This window comes from Emydura macquarii, unplaced genomic scaffold (assembly GCF_026122565.2).
Source record: "Emydura macquarii macquarii isolate MOO-44397 ecotype Brisbane River unplaced genomic scaffold, CSIRO-AGI_Emac_v2 contig_374, whole genome shotgun sequence".
Lineage (NCBI taxonomy): Eukaryota > Metazoa > Chordata > Testudines > Chelidae > Emydura > Emydura macquarii.
The window spans coordinates 407,003-430,396 of record NW_027130511.1 but is presented as its reverse complement, the minus strand read 5'-3'; the positions used below and the strand labels follow the sequence as shown (position 1 = coordinate 430,396).

The 23,394-nt window shown below is 41.8% G+C and overlaps 1 long non-coding RNA gene across 1 annotated transcript; it reads left to right on the top strand.

Moving 5' to 3' along the window:
• Positions 1-18,318: 18,318 nt before the first annotated feature.
• On the top strand, positions 18,319-19,942 carry LOC137142488 (uncharacterized). The gene is made up of 3 exons (XR_010916943.1): positions 18,319-18,426; positions 18,934-19,048; positions 19,787-19,942. It is a non-coding gene; the product is annotated as an uncharacterized lncRNA (long non-coding RNA).
• Positions 19,943-23,394: the final 3,452 nt, after the last annotated feature.

The following is a 23,394-nucleotide window of genomic DNA, read 5'->3' as shown; positions in this document are numbered from 1 at the left end:
ATGCTCTGGAACAAACTTCCCATGGTCAGCACGGGCGACCGGAACTAGATGGAGCTACCTCTTACTCTGGCCAAGTTCTTGGAAGCCCTCCATCTCATGCCCACCAATAAATCTCCGGGCATGGACGAGCTGACTGAGGAATTCTACTATGTGTTCTGGGACGTCCTTGGCCCAGACCTTGCTATTGTCTGGGCCAAGTCCAAAGGCAGAGGAGTGCTTCCCCTCTCGTGCAGGCAGGCCGTGCTCACCTTGCTGCCCAAGAAGGGGGACCTCCATGACCTTCGGAATTGGCGTCCCGTCTCGCTTCTCAGCACAGACTATAAAATCATAGCCAAGGCCATCTCACTGAGGCTGGGGTCCGTGCTTAAGGATGTGGTCCACCCCGACCAGACCTACACCATCCCGGGCCATACCATCTTCAACAGCCTCTATTTGGTCCAGGACCTTTGGGAACTTGGGTGTAGGGATGATCTGTTGTTCACCCTCCTGGCCCTGGATCAGGAGAAGGCATTCAATAGGATGGACCATGGCTGGCCCTGTCAGTGTATGCCAACAACATACTCCTTGTGGTTCAGGACCCAGGTGACCTGGTGCAGTTGGAGGCCTGCCTGGCCATCTACTTGGCAGCCTCCTCCACCCAGGTCTGGGTCAAGAGCTCTGGCCTGATGGTAGGGGCCAGGTGGCAGACGAGCTCCCTCCCACCCGCACTTCAAGCGATCCGGTGGAGTGAGGGTCCCTTGCTCTATCCGGGTGTTTATCTTACTGCCACCCATCCCTCGCTTCTGGAGAACTGGCACAATTTAGAGGGCAGGGTGTCTGAGCTGCTGTGGAGGTGGGCAGGACTGCTCTAGTGCCTTTCCCTTCAGGGGAGGGCACTGGTGCTCAACCAGCTAGTCCTGTCCATGCTCTGGCACTGGCTCAACACCCTGATCCTACCCCCGAGGTTCCTGGCCTACCTCCAGAAGACCATTCTGGAGTTCTTTTGGCCAGGACAGTACTGGGTCTCTGCAGGGATCCTGAGTCTCCCCATGGAGGAAGGAGGGCAGAGCCTGTGCTGTCTCCACAGCCAGGTCCACAACTTCCGTCTCCAGGCCCTGCAGAGACTCCTTTATAGTGCACGTAGTCCGGCGTGCAGCACGCTGACGCAGACCTTTCTCCACCACCTCCGAGGGCTCCGATATGACCAGCAGCTCTTTTATCTTCATCTGAGAGGTCTTCTGCGAGACCTCTCTGAGCTGCTGTTCTTCTACCAGGACCTCCTCTGGACCTGGAGGCTGGTCTCGGCCTTCAGATCCATTGCAGTCACCGAGGGGGAGAGGACCTTCTTGTGAAGCCCCTGCTACACAACCCCCAACTCCATGTGCAGGTGTCGGAGGCCCCCTTGGTGCAACAGAGGATGGTCCTGGCAGGCATTACTAGGATCAGAGACCTCCTGGGCTATGAACGAGGGGACTGGGTGGGTCCCCAGGTGCTGGCTCGGATCATGGGGCTCTCCACCCTTCGAACCCCTTGGTGTGTATTCCAGGAGGTGAGGGCAGCCTTGCCTCCCACTGCTCAGGTGTATCTTGAGCGGATCCTGTGAGAGGGCGCTCCCCGCCCCCTCCCCCCAGTCCTGGTAGTCATCTAGTGTGACCCTGTCACAAGTTTCACAATAAATGGTAAATTGCACTTGCAAAAGCAGTTATTGCAATAGCATATACAAATTGGGTAACTGTTTACACTCATCGTTATCTTTATTTTATTTCTTATATGTCTTTTTGTCATCCACAGATCTCAAATACCTTCACAAGGGAAGGAAAGTATAATTTATTATCCCAATTTTTACAGAGGGGAAAACAGACACACAGAAAAATGAAGTGATTTGCCCAAAGTCACACAGCACACCAGTGGCAAAGCCAGGAGTAAATCCTGATCTCCTGACACCCGGTTCAGTGTCCACTGGATAATGCTGCCTTCAAATTTAGGTGTTCTTGTGTATCATGATCAGTGGAACTGTGGTCAGAGGGCCAATGTTCTCTGCAGGGATTGTTATTGATGGGATGAGAGTGGAATGCAAGGTGTTGGGCTGGAAGCACCTCAGCTACATGGACAGAGCAGTTTAATAAAGTTTCACTTATTCAATCTACCCTGCATTCAGCTTCTCTCACCGTGAATGAAACATGGTGGCAGCATCTGACCTGCGAGTTTTCTGAAGTGTAGTAGCTGGCAGGGTGGGCTATGGAGTTCAGTCAGAAGCCTCCCAGGAGCTCTGTTTTTTGTAGACAGAAACCTAGCCCAGCTGTGGACCCAGTGGAAGGAGTTTGAGCTTTACACAGATAGGGGTTTGCACACTGTTAATCTGTCTCTCCCATTGTTCTGCATCTCCTCTCACACTCTAGGACCTTCAGCATCTCCTTCATGAGTAGCCCTCTGACTAAGTCACTCAGCAGTCCCCTTTCCAGGGTACAGTCCAGCTGCAGTCCTAGGCAGTATTCTCATTCACTGCCTCAGTTCTCTGATGCACCTTCAGTGGCTGGTAGGGGAACCTGGGCCCACCCTCTTCTCCAGGTTCCGGTCCAGGGACCCTTAGCACAGGAGTTCTGGCCTTCTCCTCTCTGCCCTCACTGCTCCTTCCCTGGACTGCTTCCTACTCTTCCTGGTTCCCCCCCTCCCCCTTCTCTGGGACTACCAGCTCCAAACCCACTCCCTCCTCCCAAGGAATAACTACAGACTATCTCTCTACAGCCTTTCCCAGCCATCCCAGTCTGTGGCCAGCTTCCTGCCTTTATAGACCCTGCCTGTTCCTGCACAGGGATCCTTTCTCTGATTAGCTGCCTCCAGTCAGTAGCTCCTCTGTTTTGCAGCCTAATTAGCTGACTGGGCCCATCTGGCCCAACTCAACTCTTTCAGGGCTAGTGTGGGAAGTGCACTCCATCATACTCCCCAAAGCAAACTGAAATCGTGGAACAACACAGATTTTTCACCAGAGACCAATCTGAAGGGAAGAGGATAGACCTATATGTTATAGCCTTACACATGCTGGTTTCTATATGTAATTTTGGGGATTTAATAAACTTCCTGATTTGGGACAGGATAGTCAGAGGATCAAAGGGGAGAGTGATGTGGACAATGAAGACAATTTTAAAAGCACATTTAGATGTTTTCAAAGATGATGCGTGTCTTGAAGGAAAGTTGTGACTGGAAGTTAACTCCACAGTGGAACCTATGTGCTTACCATGAAGGAAAATTCCAGTGCCACCACGTTAACCAGTATGCAAGAAGCCTGAAAGTCTGCGGAACAGGGATATCATAGCACCTGTACAGCTTAAGGAAGTGATGGTGGTGATAAAGAATATCAGGCAAATTATGCAGCTACTTAGACTCAAAGCTGTTGTACTTATAAAATAAACAGCAGGATCTTATTCAGGGGGACAAGGCAGTACACCATGTTTATTGTGAATACAAAAATTTCAAAAAGCAATTGCCTACACACACATACACACACAAAGTTCTATAAAAATGGAGTATAGTTACCAGCCTCAGTTGCTCGTGTTAGTCTACTGGTCAGGTGTTTAAGGCACAAGAGAGGGAGCAGGAGTCTGCTGGTGCACACCGATGCCCTGGAGGATGATTGTAAAACCAAACCCAAAGTCCTCATCTTTTTTTCCCCTTTTTATAGGAGTAAGCTCTTATGCCACTCTATGGGTTTGCTTCATCATGCTGCATCTGCATCTTGGTGTGATTATCAATCACCCATATTTTGCAAGCATGACCTTTGTTGTTATTTATCACACTTCATCTTGGTTTTGTTCTTCAAGGTGGATCCCAGGGTCATCAAGGTAGGCATTCTTCGACCATCTGGGTAGTAAAAGTTTTTATCTTCACTCCCTTAAACATCTGAGGCTGGCGCCTTTCTCCGTCACTCCCTGGTTTCACATACACACATTACTCATTCATCTATTTACACATTAATTTCTTAACATTTACCTAAACCTTGTAACTGGAGGATGCAAGTGTCCTTCAGAAACAATGACATTTCTTTTTATCTAAAACATTCCTTGCTACTACAAAACACAATCATTTAAACAATGAATGAATTAAATGTTAACAATGAATCATTCTGTTTCAGAACATTTGCTGATTTACTTTAAACAGTGATCTTAAAATACATGTACTTCAACAATAGCAACAGTTTCCCAGGATGATTTTTGGTAACTTTACAAACAGGATAATCAATGACCATATGTTAGTTTCAAAAAGACAGATGGTGGTTTCATATAAACTTATCAATAGTGAACAGATCACCCGACATGGCCAAAATGTAAAGCCTCACAGAGACTGCTGTGATGGTTTGTCACATACTAAAAGAATAAGGGTATTTCTCATAGAATCAATATAACAGAATCAAGCTTTGGTCCTACAAAGCCACTGAACCAGGCATTGAAAAGACGCCATTATTCAGTGACCAAAACTGACAACATCTTGCAAGAACTTTCCAAAGCCAGAATATTTATGATCTGTGATGTGAGGAATGGGTTTTGGCAAATGAGCCTGGACAAAGAGTCCCAGCATGCTGACAACCTTTGCACCACCATTTGGTTACTGCAGATGGCTGCACATGCCAATGGGCATAAGCCCAGCACCAGAGGTATTTCAGAGAAGATTCAGCCAAGTGCTGAAAGAACTGCCTGGGGTAAAAATAATTGCAGATGATATCCTTATTGTAGGTAAAGGCAGCCAGGTTATAGAAGCTGACAGACCATGACAGAAAACTACAAGATAAGAAAAGCTTGCCGCAGTGCAGGGACAAGAACATAAAACTCAACACAGAAAAAAATGTGAATCAGACAGCATGAGGTGACATTCATTGAACCCTGCTCCCAGCAGAGGGACTGAAAGCGGATCCCAACAGGATTAAGGCAGTCAGACATGCCAGCTCCACTGGCTGTGAAGGGGTACAGCACTTCATACAAATGATGCATGTCCTGTCCACACTTGGCTGCAGTAGCAAAACCTATACATCAGCTCAGAAGGCAGGACATTGATTGGGACTGTCCAGGTCCCCAACAGCAAGCATTTGACATGCTGAAACAAATGATAAAGGATGTCACTTTTGTGAAGTACTACCAGTCAGGAGAGGCACTGACATTCCAATGTGATGCATCAGAGAAAGGAATAGGCATTGCTCTTTTTTGCAGGAGCAGCCAGTCATTTATGTTAGCAGAGCCATCAGACTCTGAGGGATACACCCAAATAGAAACAGAGCTTCTGGCTGTGGTATTTAGAGTGGAGCAAATCCATCAGTACACCTATGGCCACCCAGCAATAGCTCCATCAGTCCATGTACCCTAGAGACAATCATGGTAAAATCCCTTCTTAGTGCTCCAAAGAGATTGCAGTGGATGTTGTTGCACCTTCAGCACTACCAAAGAGAGATGAGATATTGTCCAGGATGATTACTGGTTTAAGCTGACACCCTGAGCAGGGCACAGATTCCCAGTATCAGCGGGATCAGAGCAGAGTGCAACACATTAATGGATTCCATCTCAGTTTCAGTAGTGAAGCTGATGGAAACCAAAAAGACTACAGAAAAGGACATCCAACTGCAGCCAGTCAAGAGAGCAATACTAACAGGATGGCCAGCAGACAGAAGCCAAGTATTGGTAGTAGCAGAATTATATCTTCAAATTAAAGATGAGCTGAGTGGGCAGGATACTATCATATTTTGAGGACAGACAGCCATTGTCCCTGCCTCATTACCTAAGAATGTCATTCAGAAAATATGTAGCTCACACATGGGCATTGACAGTTGTCTTAGATGAGCTTAAGAATGTTCACTGGCTAGAGATGAATATACAACTCCACTCCTTGGTAAGAGGGTGTGAAGCCTGCTGGTCATGTGATAACCACCAGCAGAAAGAAACCGTTACCACATGAGCTGCCCATCCAACCAGGGGAAAAAGTGGAAGTGGACTTATTTACCTCCAAGGAAAAGCAGTACTTCTGGATACTATTCAAATTTTTGGGAGGTTGATGCCCTGCCTGATTAGCAAACTGAAGGCCCATTTTGTGAGAGATGGCATTCTGGACACTTTATTCCCTGATAACAGATTCCAATTTGCCTTGGAAGAATTTAAGGAATTTGCATGGGAGTTTAACCACCACTCATCTGGCCCAGCACACTTGCAGAGTAATGGTAAGATGGAATCATCTGTGCAAACAGCTAAGAGACTGTTACACAGGGCTGTTTCTTCTGGTTTAGACCCTTTGTTAGAATTTTTGGCATACAGAGGCAGAGAACCATCCTGAAAGGGGACAGGAGGAGGGGGAGATATTGAGAGAAGACAGGGGGGAGGGAGAGTGAGGGAGGGAGGGAGAGAGAGACATGCTTTGCTAGACTTGTTTGCTAGACTTGTTTGCTAGACTTGGTGACAGGGACGTTACTCTTGGTGTGGCTGCCTTTGGAGGAGACCAAATTAAGTCTGTGGTAAGGCTGAGACTCCAATTTAGCTATGTGCTAGCAACCTCTGACCAAAGAGATACAGGGTGGGGGTCTGGGCAACAATTATGTTTTTAATGTTCATAAAAATAGGGAAGATATATTATCAATGGAAATGGATTCAGAGCGCCCATATTCCCTCGAGGGCCTGTTATTGAGAGGGACTTAAGCTAGAAGCAACTCAGCCACATGGACAGAGCAGTCCACATGGTATAATAAAGGTTCAGTTGTTCAACTTAACTTGCATTCAGCTTCACTCTTTGAATACAGGCTTGCATCCCTGAACACCAGACACAGGAGAACATTAGCACCACCACCAGTGCTAGACTCTACAAAGTGGTCAACATTAAGTTCTATGTAAATTCTCCATGAGAAAGAGAGAATGAGCACATGATGCCTTCTATGACATTCATTATCTGAACTGAAATACAACATAGCAACTGCCTCACAGCTGCCCTATACTAGATGGGAACCTCTCGACATTTTAAGATGCAGCACACAAAAAACAGAACAGCATCTCTCTTTAGTTACAGAGCTACCTCCATCACAGATGGTCTATGTTGTCTATGTCTGGTTTCATTCTATGATATGGATATCTGTCCACCAGGAAGCTGAAACCATCAGATTAGTTTCAGTCTGAGCAGACATGCTCATGAATGAATTCACCATGGAGCAGTATTGACCTGTCCTTTAAAAACAAGCCCTGCATTAATGCCACAAGCACAGTAGTAATGCTATTGTAATCTATTGACTTTAAATGGGAATTGTGCACCTTGCTGCTCTTTGTGCCTTTGAAAATCTCCCTCTGTATTGTAGACCACTAATCAGATGTGATTTATATAAGCTGTCATCACTATAGGGTAAACCTGAGGAACATTTAAGATTAATTCACCCTCAGGATTGGATTAAGGGAGGAAAAATTCCAGGCACCATATGGAGGCTTGCATTGTAATAGACTTGACTATTTGATGGATGAAAAGTTGACTGATTCTTTAGGACTATCAAATCAGGGTCTTTCAAGCACTACAGTCATTTAAACACTTCCTAATAAAGCTATCAAATGTAAGCCCCTGTGATGAGTTTGATACCTGCAGAGAAAAAGGGAAAAAACACAAGTTTTTAAAAATAAAAATCTGACCCACTTTGCAAACTGCATTCAGAGGAAAAGTCAGTTAGAGAGAAAATGAGTTGTTACATTATTCTAGTTTTATATGAAAAGATAGAGAAGTTTCTGATTGCATCAGTAGTTTTATTTGTGATTTAATCAAATGAGAAATTAGAAACCAAGTTTAATAATTGAGATACTGAATATATTCTCTCCCTGATATAATCACCCAGAAAATCGTTGCAATTTACCTCTTAAAGGGTATGCTAATGCCTCATGTAAAAATTAAACATTTTCTTCTTAGAGAAGATTCTGCTCCTCTCATTTTTTTATCTGCCTTTCCCTTTAAAAAAAAAATTGCTGAAACATTTTCATGAGAAGTACTTTCCTTGTGTTTTAGAGGTCACCTGCTCCTGCTGCTTGTTCTGCCCCTAAAGTCATAATCCTCTGCCTGTGACATCACAATTAGTTTCTGTGGAGATGATTATAGTCACAAACAAAGTATTATGACTTCAAGTGAGTAATAAGCAGCAGGAACAGATGAGCTCCTGAGGAAAATAATCTGTGTTCATGCCAATATCCATAGAATCAGAAAGTGCAGAAAATGGAAGCTGCGTTGGCAGAAATGTTTTGAAACAAAATAGTTCTCTCTGAGATGTCAGTGGCTATTTAGCAGTTGTCTGTTGATAGCACTGATTTGATTATTCTTTAAATATATGCTGCTTGATAGCTTCAGGCATTTGAAAATTTTCATTCTACAATGCAAGGTTCTCAGAACATCATTTAGTTTAGATTTACTAAGACATTATTGTATTATTATATATTGTCCCTATAGCACAATAGATGTGCACAGTTTGTCAGAATGTTGATAAAGACAGATTCTCTGCACCAGATTTTATAATTCAAAATTAAATGAGAATGAATAGGAGGGGGATAAAAACATGAAGAGGGGTCAGAGGGGGAGGACAAGTGAAAGAACAATGTGGTCAGTTAGGGGCTAACGGACGTACTGAAAGTTATAAAGAGAAAACAACACTTATTATTGTATATTCACTGATTAAATATCTTTTTTTTATGGTTCCGCAATCTTAATATGCACAGAGGCAGTGTTATCTACTTTTTACAGCAATAGGCTTGGGGACTGTGCTGCTAATTTGCTGTATGACCTTGTAGAAGTCACTTAGCCCATCTGGATTTAACCCATCAGCAAAATGGGGCATGATAGACGCTGTAATAAACTACTTTGGAATGCACTAGGATCCACCAAATTACGTGCAGTAAGACTCTCAAAACATTTCTACCACTGATCTCTATGAAGGCTTTAGACCTGATTCTCAGCTGGAGTAAATCATAGATGTGAGAAGCAGGCCTCCTGTGCAAATCTACCTGAACATGGATGGAATGATCTTCCCCAATCTCCCCCCTCATGGAGAAGATGAAGAAATATTACAACAAAATTAGAGTATGTAAAGGTCCCTGCATTTTTTGGGCCAGTAAGTACAGTTCTAAGCATTTGAAAGGTATTAGGGAGGATATTTCTAACCAATAAATTGACTCTCTCCTAAATGCTATGTCCTTTAATCCTTGTAATTTACAGAGAAAAACTTGTTTTGAGTGAGGCTGGAAATAAAAAGTTTATTAATGCTGAGAAAAGTGGACCTCTTGCTGCTGTACTTTAAAACTTGAACAAGCTTCCACTTTGACAGTGCAGAAATATAATATCTTCACTCAGAAGCTTTCTGGCTTTTAATATTTCACAAATTATAATTAATTGATTTAAATCTTATCTTGATGAAAGAAGCCAAGCAGCTAAGATTAATCCCTCAGTCTCTAAAATTTCCACTTGCCCAGAGGGTATTCCACTGGGCTCAGTACTCAGGCCCCTGTTGATTTTAATTTATATAAATGATCTGTTGCCTTTCTGGCACTACAGTAGGAGTGCCATGCAGACATGTAAATTAGAGTTGGGCTGGTGGTAATGAATTACAAGACAGATGCTCTCCACACGGGCTACTGCTAATGCTGATTTAATTATTTCTTCAAGAAGTTTTAAATTCAAGAAGTTTAAGTTCAAGTATTGTCCAGGTCACAGCCAGCTGGCTAAGGGAATTTGTGTTGGGTAGGGCTCTAGGCATTTTCCAGTCTTGTGAGAGTAAGGAGAGCATAATCAAAGCAAATGGCAAATTCACAGAGGGTGAAGAAAATAAACAGCACGGTATAATAAATTTGAAAAACAAAAACAAAACAAAAAACCCTAAATCGATGGAACTTGCTCAGGAGTCTCAAGAAGGGACCTGAAGTCAGTCCTAAGGTAATCAAGGTTAACTCAGATAAGAACCTGGAAACTGTACCTTACCATCTATTTCTGCTGCTCTGGTGATATCAATATGCACATTGGTAACTCAGGAATCATGGGATCTACTTGTGACTTTGTCACTAACTCTCAAGAGCTAAAGGGAATTCCTTTATGGAAGGCCTTGGTACTACTCAAATCCCTTTTACCCTGTAAGTACAGAGGTGGTGCATAGACCTTGTGCTTACTCTCCGCACAGGGGTGAAAGTTCCCCAGTGTGAACTTGAGCAAGTCACTTAACTTCTCAGTGTCTCCATTTATGTATCTGAATAATAGGTATAACAAAGCCTTACAAGGTTGTATGAGCTTGATTGAGTAATGCTGCTAAATTACTCCTGGACCCTCAAAGGAAAGTTGTGTCATAAGTGCACAAAGTATTATGTTATTGGGCCATTAGAACAGCTCTCCTTAAATTCCTGCACAACTGCACACTTTTCTCAATTCTCAATGTATAATTGACCCATAAAATTATCAGCTATAGAGAGATTGGTATTAAATTCCCTCATCCTGAGTGATTACCTAATTATCTTTGATTTTAGGACTATAATGTTGGCCTGTTTTGGGGAACACAAATATAAGAAACTAGTTACTTTCATTTAAAATAATCACTAGAGTTTTGCAATAAATTAAAGGCTCTGTGTTTCCTGAGACAAAGATGAATAAAAGCCAGGCATGGCATTAAGTGTTTCACTGGTGCCAAGGTATTTATGTTCAGAGAATTTCTTTTCACTAATATCATGCAGGTCTTGAACTCACATTGCAAACCACTCATCACTTTCAGTGACAGAGGAGCCATAGTCTATCAGCATCTGTAACGACAGCAGTGGCATATACTGGATGAAGCGTCTCCCATGCTTATCTTTAAATATGTCAGTTTTTCTACATTTCCTAGTATTCAGACTCCTTTGTGGGTTATACAAGTAACATTCGTCACTGCACTAAAATGGTTTTAGAACTGAAAATCCTCTTTTTTACACCTTAATACGGGTTCAGATGCTCATCTATTTTATTATAATAATAAATTAAGCCACCAGAGTACATGATTCCTATCCAAAAGCACTTCTAATCTAAGGCCCAAATCCTGTAAAGACTTACTCACATGCTTAATTTTACACTTGTGAATAGTCCCATTCAAGTCAATGGACTACTCACATTAATAGTTAAGCATTGGCATACATCTTTGCTGGATCAAGGTCTATAGTTTTAGACCTAACAGGATGAATGAGGTTGATAGACAGTAGGGAAGGAGAAGGAGTTATGAGGATTTCTGCAATTTCTGATAACTTTCTAAAATCTGTGTGCTTAGCCAAATCTTTTGAAGCCAGTTGATATTTGTGAGTCTGAGGAATATTCAGAATCACAGCAGGTGTGTGCTCCTGGGATGTACCGTCCTTGGAACATTCATCAGCTCAGCAAGTGCATTCTAGATGGAAGTGCACTGTCAACCAATAAAATATAAAGAAGAAACTACATAGTTACTATATTTCTTTCCTGCTGTAAGTAAAGGAGAAAGTTGTGGTATCCAGATAACTCAGGGTAACTCTTGGCAGATACTAATTTGAAGTGTAACCATTATATTATGAAAACCCCACAACACTGCAAGTGTATATCTCCAATTGTAAACTCTTTGGGGCTGGGATCGTCATACATTTCTGTGGATTTCTTAAGCACTTATCACCATGACGCATTTATTCTGACTGGGTCGTCTGGCTACTACACCACTTTAAATATTAAATAATAATTAAAATGTATCAAAAGCAGACTAGCAAAGAATTGCACTTAAAAACCCATTGAAGAATTACTCCAATATACATCATGAAACTTTTCTTGTTTCTCCCTCTCAGCCATGGTCTGATGCAGTGCCTACTGAAGTCTACAGAAACAGAGCTCCCAACTCTCATGATATTTTTCCAAGTGGCATGATTCTGGGTGGGGCTGCTGGAGCCAGTCTGGCCATGATGCAAGAAGCTTCAACTCTCTTGTAAATTTGAGCCCTCTGATTGGCTTCCTACCCCACTTACCCACCTCCTGGGTCAGAATAACCAATCATAGCAATTGCAGGCTGAGCTTTCTCTTCTTACCCTCCTAACCCAAAGCTATTATCACAAAAGGAAACTAAAGAGCCCAGCATTTTTGGGTGTCCTCCTCTTCTGTGAGCAACCAGAAGAGGATACTGCTGCTTCTCCCCTCTCTTCCTCCTGGCAGCACCTGGCCTGGGAAAGGGTGGGGCAGAGGATGAAATGCTCTGGAGCTGCCACCCCCCATATGGAAAAGGAGACAGGGAATCCCACTGCAACCTTCCCCCTCCAGGCCTGGGAGAGGGGGTGAAGAGACCTAAGAGGAGCAGAGGTGAGGCTGGGGCTTCTGATGGGGGGCAAAACTGAGAGATTGGGGACTGGGGGAATAAATTTAGGAAGTCTGAATTTGGGGATTGAGCTGATGTGGGTGGGAGCTGATGGGGACTGAACTGAAGGTGGTGGGATGGACCAATGTGTGGGTGAGAGCTCATGCAGCAGGGGCCAAAATTACCTTACCAATAAATCTCCAAGAATGGACAACGCTAATTGTGTGTGTGTGTGTATAAGTATATATCTGGGGATTTGCAGGGGGAAGTTCAAAAATCAAAGGACAGACCAAAAAACCCATGATGTAGTCTGACTCATGATTTTTGCTGTCTTGAGGTTAGCAATACTGTAGAAACCTCTCACTGAGATTTCAATGGATATGGGATTGGGACCCAAATAGGAGCAGCCTCCTTGTCCCTTTCATACATATTGCCATTATGAGTGCAAAGTCCCCTCCTCTGTGCTTGACTACCTAATCAAAAATTAAAAAAAAAAAAAAAAAAAAAGATTTTTCCAGGTATTTTATTTTTCCAGATACTTTTGATTTTTTTCCATTGGGAAGATCTACATTAAATATTTCATTTCAGGTCAGCCTGAAATATTGTTTGGAATGCTTTATTTTTTTAACTGACTCACTTTTTTTTGTTTTGAATCAGTTCAACCAAATATTAAATTACATTTCTCTATGTGAACATTGCCTTGTGAGGACTGTAGTTCAAGCCCCTATTCTATCCTATGGGCCGGGCTTCCTGGAGGACTACATCTTCCATAAGCAGATTTCCTGCTGACCAAGCTGTGTGATGTATCATGGGATTCACTGGACTCTGGATGCATTATGGGAGATGTAGTCTGGTCAAAGAGCCTAGCTCAGGGGAAAATGAGGGCATTAGGCCCTACAATTCCCATAAGGCAATGTGCCACCATAAAATTGTATTTTAATATTGAACTGACTTGAAATAACACATTTGGGTCAGTTCAATAAACAAAGACAAAATATTTCCATTTCAAGAATGTTGAACTGTTTTGTTCTGATTGACAATATCAAAATGAAACATTTCAACATCTCCCAATCAAAAATGTTTGCAATTTCCATTCTGCAAGAAATTTCAGTATTTCAACCTTTTGTATCTAGCCTAAGCATTTAGATAGCATTTATCACTGTAGTATCTAAATGTTAAACAAGGATTAAAAAACATAGTTAGATCTGCCTGAAGCAGTTGTTTATTCTCTATTAATTTCTATCTCCATGTGCAGTTATATATTGCTTAAATATTTAACTACAGTATTTTGGATACAGTTTCTATAAAATATGCTAATCAAAAGCAGCATTATATTGTATTTCATTGCGTTATACACTGGGCTGGGGTACACAGCTCTTATTTTTATCCCTGTAGTTCTCAAACAATTTAATAGCCTTTACCAAGTGACTGAAATAACTGGAGATAGTTTTCAAAGCCTCTACCAATACTGTATAATGAACAATAAAGAGCCTTGCTTCAGCAAGCTCAAATACTGTGCAAAAGATGACATCCATCAAGTGGCCACATCCCACCTCTCCCATATCTTCAAATCCACTATCATTTATTGCAACCCAAAGCAGAGACCTTGGGAGACAGGTGCTGACATTTACCTGATTTCAAAGTTTTCAGTGTACTCTGGCTGCTAGGTGATCCTAATTAAATTAATAGGTGTTAATTCATGATTAGAAAAGTAACAGGTAGCTGCTGACACAGAGGGACAGACTGTCTCCCTCCTTGAACTAGCTCCTTTATGCCACTCATGTAGCATTTGTATTAGCTGCATAGCTGAACTCTCAGCTGACATAAAGTGGTGTATCTGGCTCCTTTGCCAACTGCTTCTCCCCCATCCTAGTGAAGATGACAGGAGACAGAGGAAATGGTAGGGATTGTGTCAAAGGTCACAGGGGGCTGGGACCATGTTCAGTTGTCATCTGCAAATTCTGAACTGATGTATCATTCTGTCCTGATCGTGCCCCATGGGTACATGCCTCTAGGATGATCCAGTTTAGTCTGGGGCTGAGGCCAATACAGCTCAACCCACAGCTCCAGAGCTGTCAATCTGGTATGTTTTGCTAGCACTAATGGGAAGTAAAGAAAGAAAAAGTACAATATTTGCTGATACTGCGGAAGGTAGGAGAGAGTATATCATAGGCTTAGGAAGAAGAACTCCCTCTCTCTTTTGGTGTAAAACTGTAAATGGATGAACCCATAGTTTCCATGTAGATCAAGCACTGGAGAACCATGCATGGCTGATTTTCTCTTCAAGAAGTTAGTTTATGTTGCAGCAGGAAAGTGCTTACCATGTTCATAATACGAGGAGACTTGCAGAGAATCACAAAGAGCTATGTGAATTATGCTTTTAATAACTAGGCCTCCCGCCTGGCAGCATTACCCAGGATCATTTCAGGCATTCTGGGATTCTCTTCCTTATTGCCCTGGATTATAAAATGTAGTCTTAACTGCAATCTTCATTCAATATTTCATGAGCCATTGATAAAATGTGACTGCACTAGTGCTGTGTGAAAAGCTTCCTGGCTTTCAGCTACTTTGAGATTGCAGACTTCAGTTCATTTGGATAGTTTTTCAGGAGACAGAGTGACACAGCTTGAAAGTTGAATCTCTCTTGCACTTCACCTCCAATTGAACTAGACATGTGAAGCTCAGAAACCTGAAATCACACTGCATAGTGCAGACTATTGGCAGCCTAGTCATGAAGATAAGTTATTTAGAAATTTAAAATTCTTTACTTCTTAGATTTCACTTAAAAGTCTACTCTGTGTTCAGGATGTGGTTAGTTTTAGCTGCCCATCCTGCAGCGATGGCACATGAATCCATATTTAACATTCCTTAGAACACAGCCCCCATAGCCAATCTTCCTGTCTGGAACAGAGTGCGTTGTTTGCGTACCCTGTCCTTTAAGCTTGAGCCTAAAAACCACCTGTCACACCCCTATTAAGCTTAAGATAAAGAGCTAAACATAAACCAAAAAGCTCTATCAATTCAAGTTCAGTTTGACATGACACAATAAACAAGTTGTTGCCAAAATTAATACATCAGGTGTGACCCATCCATGCCTAGGGTAGCCACCTGAAAATGCCAAGGTCAGGGCAAGCTGCAAAAGAAGAGCAGATTTTCCCAACACTGGTGGGTGACACTGAAGTCAGACTTCCCAACCAGCTATAAGCAGTGCTCCTGATTCCCCACACTGGTTATCAAGAAGCTAAAACAAAAATATACACAGCCCCCTTTACTGCATTTCAGTCTCTGGTCCCAATCGGTCACTAGGTCCAGTAAAGAGATCAGTTATTTAAAACTCTATGTTCTTTACCAAAAAGCTTCTCCTGACCCCGAAGGGTCAGCCACAGTACCAGAGCAATATAAGTTTGGACCTTACCCAAGATAACATTCTGCCAGCCAATACTTTAGTAACCAAAACTACAGGTTTATTATAAAAGGAAAAAAACAAACTATAAGAGAAATGTTAAATGATTAAAGCAATCAAATACATACAAATGATTTGAAAGTCCATATATATCAGGTTTCTAATAGAATTGTGGATTTTGCAGGCTTGTAGAGTCCCTCTGGTGTACATCCAGTACCTGGATGGGTTTCAGTCCTTTGTTTCACAGCTTCAGTTCAGTTGTAGATGAGTTGATCCAGAGGTAGCTGAAGACTGAAGACAAAATGGATTTGGTGCAGCTCACTTTTATGTCCTTTGGCCTTTGCCATGCTGCTTGTGGAATTTTACAGGAATAAAATGGAGTCCAGGGTCACATGAGTAAGTCCTGGTGACTCATCAGATATACCCCTAGCTTTTCCCCCTGGGCCCATTGTACCTGTGAGTTTCCTTAATGGACCATTAAGCAAGCTAGTGCTGCAGCCATCCTGTCTGGGGTGTCTCCCAGAAACACAGCACACGTTGAAATACAGATATATCCAAAACTTCCATTACACATATAACACATGAACATATACCTTATCATCTTACTTAGCACATTATAGCCTTTCTAACATTACGAGACATTGCATATTTCATACAAATTATTATGATTTTGACGTATTAATGTTAAATAATATAATAAATGCCCTTCCCCCCCCCCCCCCCAATCCAGCCAGCATCACATCAGATATGTGAGAATAAGGCAGCATTTGTAGTAATAGGGTAGCTAGGTTTTGTAGGTTCCAACTGCATAAAAAGAGATACATAACACCCTGCCCACTGGGGTTGTGGGCTTTGTTTTTGTTTTGTTTCAATTTTCGGATTGCAAAGTACAAAAAGTCTCTAAGGTTCTCCTCTCCTGTATTGATTGTCTTCATTGCCAGATCATGATCCTGGACTGTATGTGGTATTTTGGGGTAAGGGCTTTAAGTATTAAACTTAATGCTGAAGGGCTGAAGAAAGAAAGGAGATTTGAAGGAAAGCATATTCTCAAGAAATAGTTCAAAGTGTTCTTTTCATTTCAGCAACACTGCCTGAGAAGGGAGAGAGGTGCATATATGCATGCACATGCACATGCCTATTTAAGGACCACCTCACCCCATTCCCCAAGAGTTTATTTTTTATGTATATCTGAAATTTCATCTATTCACAGCAGACAGCATGAGCTAGCAATTGTGTACCGGTGTGACCTAGTGGCTAGGAAACTAGACTGGGATTCAGAAAACTTGTGTTCTATTCATAGCTCCCCACTGCTTTGCTGGGTGAACTTGCATAAGTCACTTTGTCTCTCTGGGCCTCAGTTTTCCTATTTGTAAAATGGGCTTAATAATACTGGTCACCTTTACAAAGTGCCTGGAGATTTATTGAAGAAAAGTATTATATAAGAGCAACATATAACTATTATCAGTGCTTTGTGCGTTTAATTTCATATGTCATTCAATAGCTTGCTCCAGTGACTGGAAAGTCGGGTTACCTACCTTCCCATATGTGTATATTAGAACAGATAATATTGATTAATATAGTCAAGGGTTGTTTTGGGAAATTTGGGTGAATATATTTATGATGCTACTGGCCTTTCCAAGTTGAACTTTTCTGAACATTTCTTTTTACTGAAGCACTAATAAAAGTCCATCCAACCCTTGGAAGGCCTGTTGGAATCCTGTGCCCATGTTTCTGCCTTTTTACACTCTTTAACACGAATATATAATAATATATAATTAATTAATAATGATGGTTGCCAGTATAGCCACCTTTACATTAGTTGTACTACCTAACCACAATGAGGAAAAGTATTATTTATTCACATTACATTCTACAGTTCCAGTATTGCAGCGGTCCACACAATTTCAGTTCTTCTGTTCTGTATCTTTATGAAGTTTCATTGCCCTACCACACAACATCTGTACCTCAGAGGGATGTTGTAAAGATCAATATGTTAAAGATTCCAAGACACTCAGATACTACAACAATGGGGGCCATATAAGTACCTCCAATCGATCGATCCATCAATAGATAGATGGGTTATCTGAAACCCAGGAGGGTCTACTGATATGCTGCAAATACTGAAGCTATTATGTGAAGCAGGCCAATAGTGAGAAAAAATATTTGCAAACATTTCAGTGACTTCTAAATAGAATTTGATGTGGACTGTGTTTGCACCACTTTTTATTTGCTTTTCGTGAGACCAATATTTTGTACAGTCACATTGGTGGGAAACGCAAATTTTAAGCTTGTAGCTGAGAATTTTTTTTTTAATCATGAAACCAAATTTGTTTTATGAGTAAACAAAAAGTATTTGGGGCTTCAGAGGTAGGTTTTTTTTTTTTTTTTTTAATTTGTCATTCAATGAGGAAACAGAAACAATACTATGTGTCATAGCTAATGGTGATGGGGCTATATTAGGTTTTCTGAGGCCCCGTACTGCATGCCTAGGGATCCTACCACACTCTATCCCAGGAAAAGGATCAGTGAGGGTGGGTCCTCTAGGCCTGCCTAGAAAGGTTGCAGGGAAGCACCCAATCAAAGCACAGCAGGCTCAGTTAAAAGGAGCTTCTGTGCCTGATCCTCTCAGGTGTTGGTGGGGATCAGAAGGGATAAGACAGAGGAGCTCTCTGGGTAGGGAGGCCTGGGAGAGCTTCTGTGCAAACAGGGAACAGACAGAGAATCCATTGACCATAACCCTAAGGTAATGGGTGAATGTGATGGGACAGTAGGAAGCAGCAGTAGCTATTAAAGCAAGCAGCATGTGGCTGCTATTTGTAGGGTCCTGAGATTCGGACTTGGAGTAGTGGGTGAGCCTGGGTCCCCACACCGGCCATTGCTGAAGTGGCCAAAGCCTGAGAAGAGGATAAGTTTTGTTTTGGAGCCCAAGCAAAGGCCTGGAGATGGATCTGAAGACCCTGGAGAGGGCCAACCATTAGCTGGACTTTGCTATCCTGGATGGGGACTGAAGTTAGGGAGTGACATGGCTGCAGGCTGTGTCACCACAGAACTGCTAATGGTGAAGAGTCACCAGGAGGAAAGCTCTGAGGTGCTGCTCTGTAAGAGAGTAGGGACAGACTTAAAGCAAGTCCAGAAGGGGCTGAAAACTGAGGCAGGGCTGTAGATACCAATAAAGGCACAGTTTTATGGTCCTTGTTGGACCTTTGTTACCCAGAAGGGGTTAATCTGTTTTATACTATGTGTGATTTAGCCAGAGAGCTGAGCCATTGAAGACTGGCCTGAGCCTGGGGCAACAACCAAGAGGGAAGATTGTGAGCAGAGAGAGTGCAGGTTCACACCCAGCTGATAGGAGGCGCTCACAACAGGTGAATGACTCCTTCATGCTAAACAATCAAACTCTTGAATCATGTGTATTGGGTACTAAAAAGAATACTCACAGTGAACAGGGGTGGCTGTGATGCTTAGTTAATTAATATTGATGTGGGCCTTTGAACATATAATGTGTAACGTATGTATATCTATTGATAACTCCTCATGATTCACCACTCCCCCATCCTGCAGGAGGTGGTATTTATCTTTACCTAGTGGGGGTTTAAGCAATTTAAAAATTTACAGCAAAACTAAATTCTCCATTTCCTCTTCAATCGTCTATTTTTAATGTAGTCTCAGCTGAGCGAGTTAGGTCTGAATGTAAAACTAGTTGGGAATTTTTGACAAAGTTTTTTATTTTTTTCATCCAAAAATGATGATTTATCAAAATCAAACTTGTTGGGGAAGGGACAGTTTTGATGAAATTCTAATTTTGAAAAAAAAAAATGGAAAAGTTTTAAAAATGTTGAAACATCACATTTCAAAAAAAAAATTGTAAATGAAAATTTGTCTTTTTGTTTAATGACTTTTTGTTTAAAAATGTAAGCTAATTATAGTAAAATAATTACAGTATGTTTTAATTTATCAAAAATATTTCAATTGACCCAAGCTGGAATTATTATTACTATTTGTAATTCTTAGTTCACCATGAAAGTTGAGATTTCAACTTTTTTTGTCCCACATCAGGACAAGATTTTTTTTTTTTTTTTTTTTGATTTCTCAAATTTTCCTAGGTCAGGAAAACTGTTTTCCACCCAGCTTTACCTGAATTGACATGGAAACCTCATAACCTACTCACTCCTATGGACTGCTGGATGGTGACAAACTGATTGGCTCTGAAATACTGTTTGGCTGCGTCTGACCACTAGGCCTGCTGGCCCCTGAGCAAAGCCTGCTACAAGTGGCGGGGGGGGGGGGGGGGGGGAGAGGGGAGGGGAAAGGGGGAGAGAGAATGCAAATCTTTTTACGCGTATTTCATGTGTATATTTTATTTTGCTTAGTACATTTAGCAAAGAAATGTGTCATTGCTGTCAGATAGTGGACACAGTCTGCTCAAAGCCTCTCTATTTGTTTTCATTGGTTTTGTTGTCTGATATTCTTCTGCATTGCTTTTTCTGCCTTGGTTCACAGCAGCAGATGATGTGTTGCAATTAGAGCTAAGCTGACATTTAGATAACAGGTCTGGATGCAATGAAAAAGTTGAGATGGTGAAATTCAGATAAGTGATGAACAAGAGAAATGAGAAAATTGCATAAAATACTCTGTTTAATGAAACTCTGCCCCTTTGCTCACCTTTGGTTGTAATGCAGAAGATGAGGTGTTTTATAGTTTATTCTAAGGCAGATCTGCTCCTTTTGATTTATGCATGGTAAATTAAATTATGAGCTGTGATAAGAGTTGTGATATTGTGGACAATGCCCCACAGGCTAGATTCAAATTAATGATAGGATTCAGATTGGTGATAGGTAGAGTTTCAGTTCAGATAAGAATAGATAATTAAAATTGATGATCTTTTTCATGTATTAGTGACTTCATCCTAGAAGTTCAGTGTTTTATGATTATTAATAATGGTACATCTACACTGCAGATGGCAATGTTCTTTCCAGCTTGGGTAGATAGACATGCACTCGATGTGTTTGAGCTAGCGCATTAAAAATAGCAGAGAACCTTGGAGTAGAAAAAGCAGCAGCTTCCGCTAGCTGCCTGAATATGTATCCAAGGGGTCCAGGCTGGTCTACACTCAGTCAGTTAGCCTGAGGTTCCACGTATGCAACCTCTGGCTATGTTGCTATTTTTAGCAAACTAGTTCAAGTAGGGCTAGAATGTTTCTGTCTACCAGAGCTGGAAGCATACTCACAGATGCTGTCTTGATGTACCTTATATGTCTCACAACACACTGCAAGGTAATATGAAAGTTATCCTAATTTTTCTGAACCTCTTGGAACAGTCATATACATGGTTTTCTTTCAAAATCTTGTGTCTTGGCTTGGCAAATTACCTATCTGGCAGGAAAATCAGAGTGAACATTTTTTTCCCAAGTATTTTGACGTTGCCACTTCTATCTGGCATCAGGAATTGCAGATATTTGGGGAAAAAAGAATGGTTGCTTAGCCTACAGTAACTTATGGTTCACGGTGTTGTAGTTAGTGCTCATGCAAGCCAAGAATACTTTGTCTAGCGATGTCTGGCAGGGCATGTGCCTTGTTCCTCCTCATGCTCCTGTGTGAGGGCATAAAGGGCAGAGCAGCAGTAAACTGCCTTGATGCACCAGCATTATGACTAGGCATTTCATGAAGATGCCTCTCCCTTTGTGCCCCATGAGCAGGCGCAGATGTGGAATACATCATGGCCCCACTGGACACTGTTAGACCAAAGATTCTGAGCTTGCGCACATGAGGTGCATGTGGCTCTATGGCGGGATTCACACTGACACACCTTCAGAGGAGAAATACTATCATTTATCACGTGTATCATGGTAGCGCATAATACCCACATTGTAGAGAAAGACCCCTTTGTGCTAGAGGATGGTACAAACATGGAAGAAAAATATGGTCCCTGCCCCAAGTTCATTATAGTCTGAATGAACTATTGAAGGGGGAGGAAGTTCAGTGATATTTTTTTAAACAGGGGATGGGGGACTTTTGCTTTCTCTTCTCTAAAATGGTTCACTCAGTGAAGAGTTAATTATTTTTAAAATGGATGAATTAGGCCAGCTCAATGCTACAGGCACTACAGCTGTATAGCTATGGCACCATAACCATGTTATAACCCTGTAGTGTAGGCTCAGTCTACAGAGTCAAAAGGGTTTATTCCATCTCCCTGGGTGGTGGTAGCTCGGTCAATGGAAGCATTCTTCCATTGACCTAGCTGTGTTTGCACGAGGGTTTAGGTTGGCATAGTTATGATACTCAGGTGGTGTGGCTTTTTCACACTCTTGAGCACTGTAGCTATATTGACCTAAGGTTTAAGTGCAGACAAGGTCTTTATGGTTTGTACTGTGTAGTACTACATACTCTGGTAAAAAGAGTGAATCATTGCGGTGTGTTAGTCTGAAGAGTTCTCTTTACAGTAGCACTAGTGGGGGTTATTGCAGTCTATTCTGTTGTAATAATAGTCACATTGAACAATCAGTGCCACAAAGGATGCCAGATTTTGTATGTCAAGTTTTGTACAGAAGCTGGCCTGAATATAAAGAATGAAAATTGCTTGACAAAGAAACACGAGAAATGTTAAACAAAGAGACTGCTGTCTTAATTACATCCTCTTAAATATTAGGCTGCCTCCATTTGAGTTGTACCATGGGTATTTGGAATAAGTTGGTTTTAATTATGAGCTATTCTCTTTACAAGCCTTTTATACTGTCAGCATTTGCACTTCTCAAGAGGGTCAGAAGGACACACATTTCCACTTAGTTATATAACGAAATGGAACATTCTTTAGTTTCACGTCCAAGTTCTCAGTAATTCTTGAGCAAAAGGAAGACAACCTCGAAAAGCTGCTTTTTATATTTACACCAGTCAAGGTCTCCACAGGCTTGTAGTTTTGCAGATTAAAATGCAAATGCATCTGCAACCAAATGAAACAGCTGTGATCAAATGAAGAGTTTTAAGTACTGTATAAAAAAAGTGTGTGTGTGTATGTATTATACTATTTAAAACTCTTGCTTACACAGTGATTAAAAATCCTCATTTAAACACAGCTGTTCTTTGTGGTATGGCATGTTACACGTCTATGGTATATGAATATGCTAATGATCATAGGGTGTGTGTGTGTGTGCATGCAGCTATCATATGTAATTACCTCTGGGATATATACCATACTATATATATTGCATATGCTGTGAGAATCGAACTGTGGGTAACTGAACTAGTGATATTGCCTCATTGTAAGTACCAACAGTGGAAAATGTCCACACTAGCCACTCTGTCTTGCTCCATGTCCACTTCTGTGCTGTTCTACACCACTGAAGTTGCACTGCCCCCTGAGTACCAATCCCACAGTTCCCAGCATAGCTCCCTAAAGCAGTTGCTCATGAGAGATTCCAAAAGGCCTTCTGGGAGAAGATTCAAACTCCCCTAAGTCTCTAGCACTTGACACATCTCAAGTTTCTTTTTTCAGAATGGAATTCCAGCTGAATGCACAGCGCTCACTCCATAGGAATGTATCTCCTGGAGCTTTTGAAAAGTAGTCACTAAGCATCTAAGGTTGCAGTGGCAAGATGGTGGACTGTATTCTGGCAGTACCTGTAGAGAGCCAAAGACCAAGATCAGTCATTCTTCTTGCCTATTTGAAGATAACGTTCACTAGAGAAGGTGCCACAGACTGGTGGGGCCGCATTACT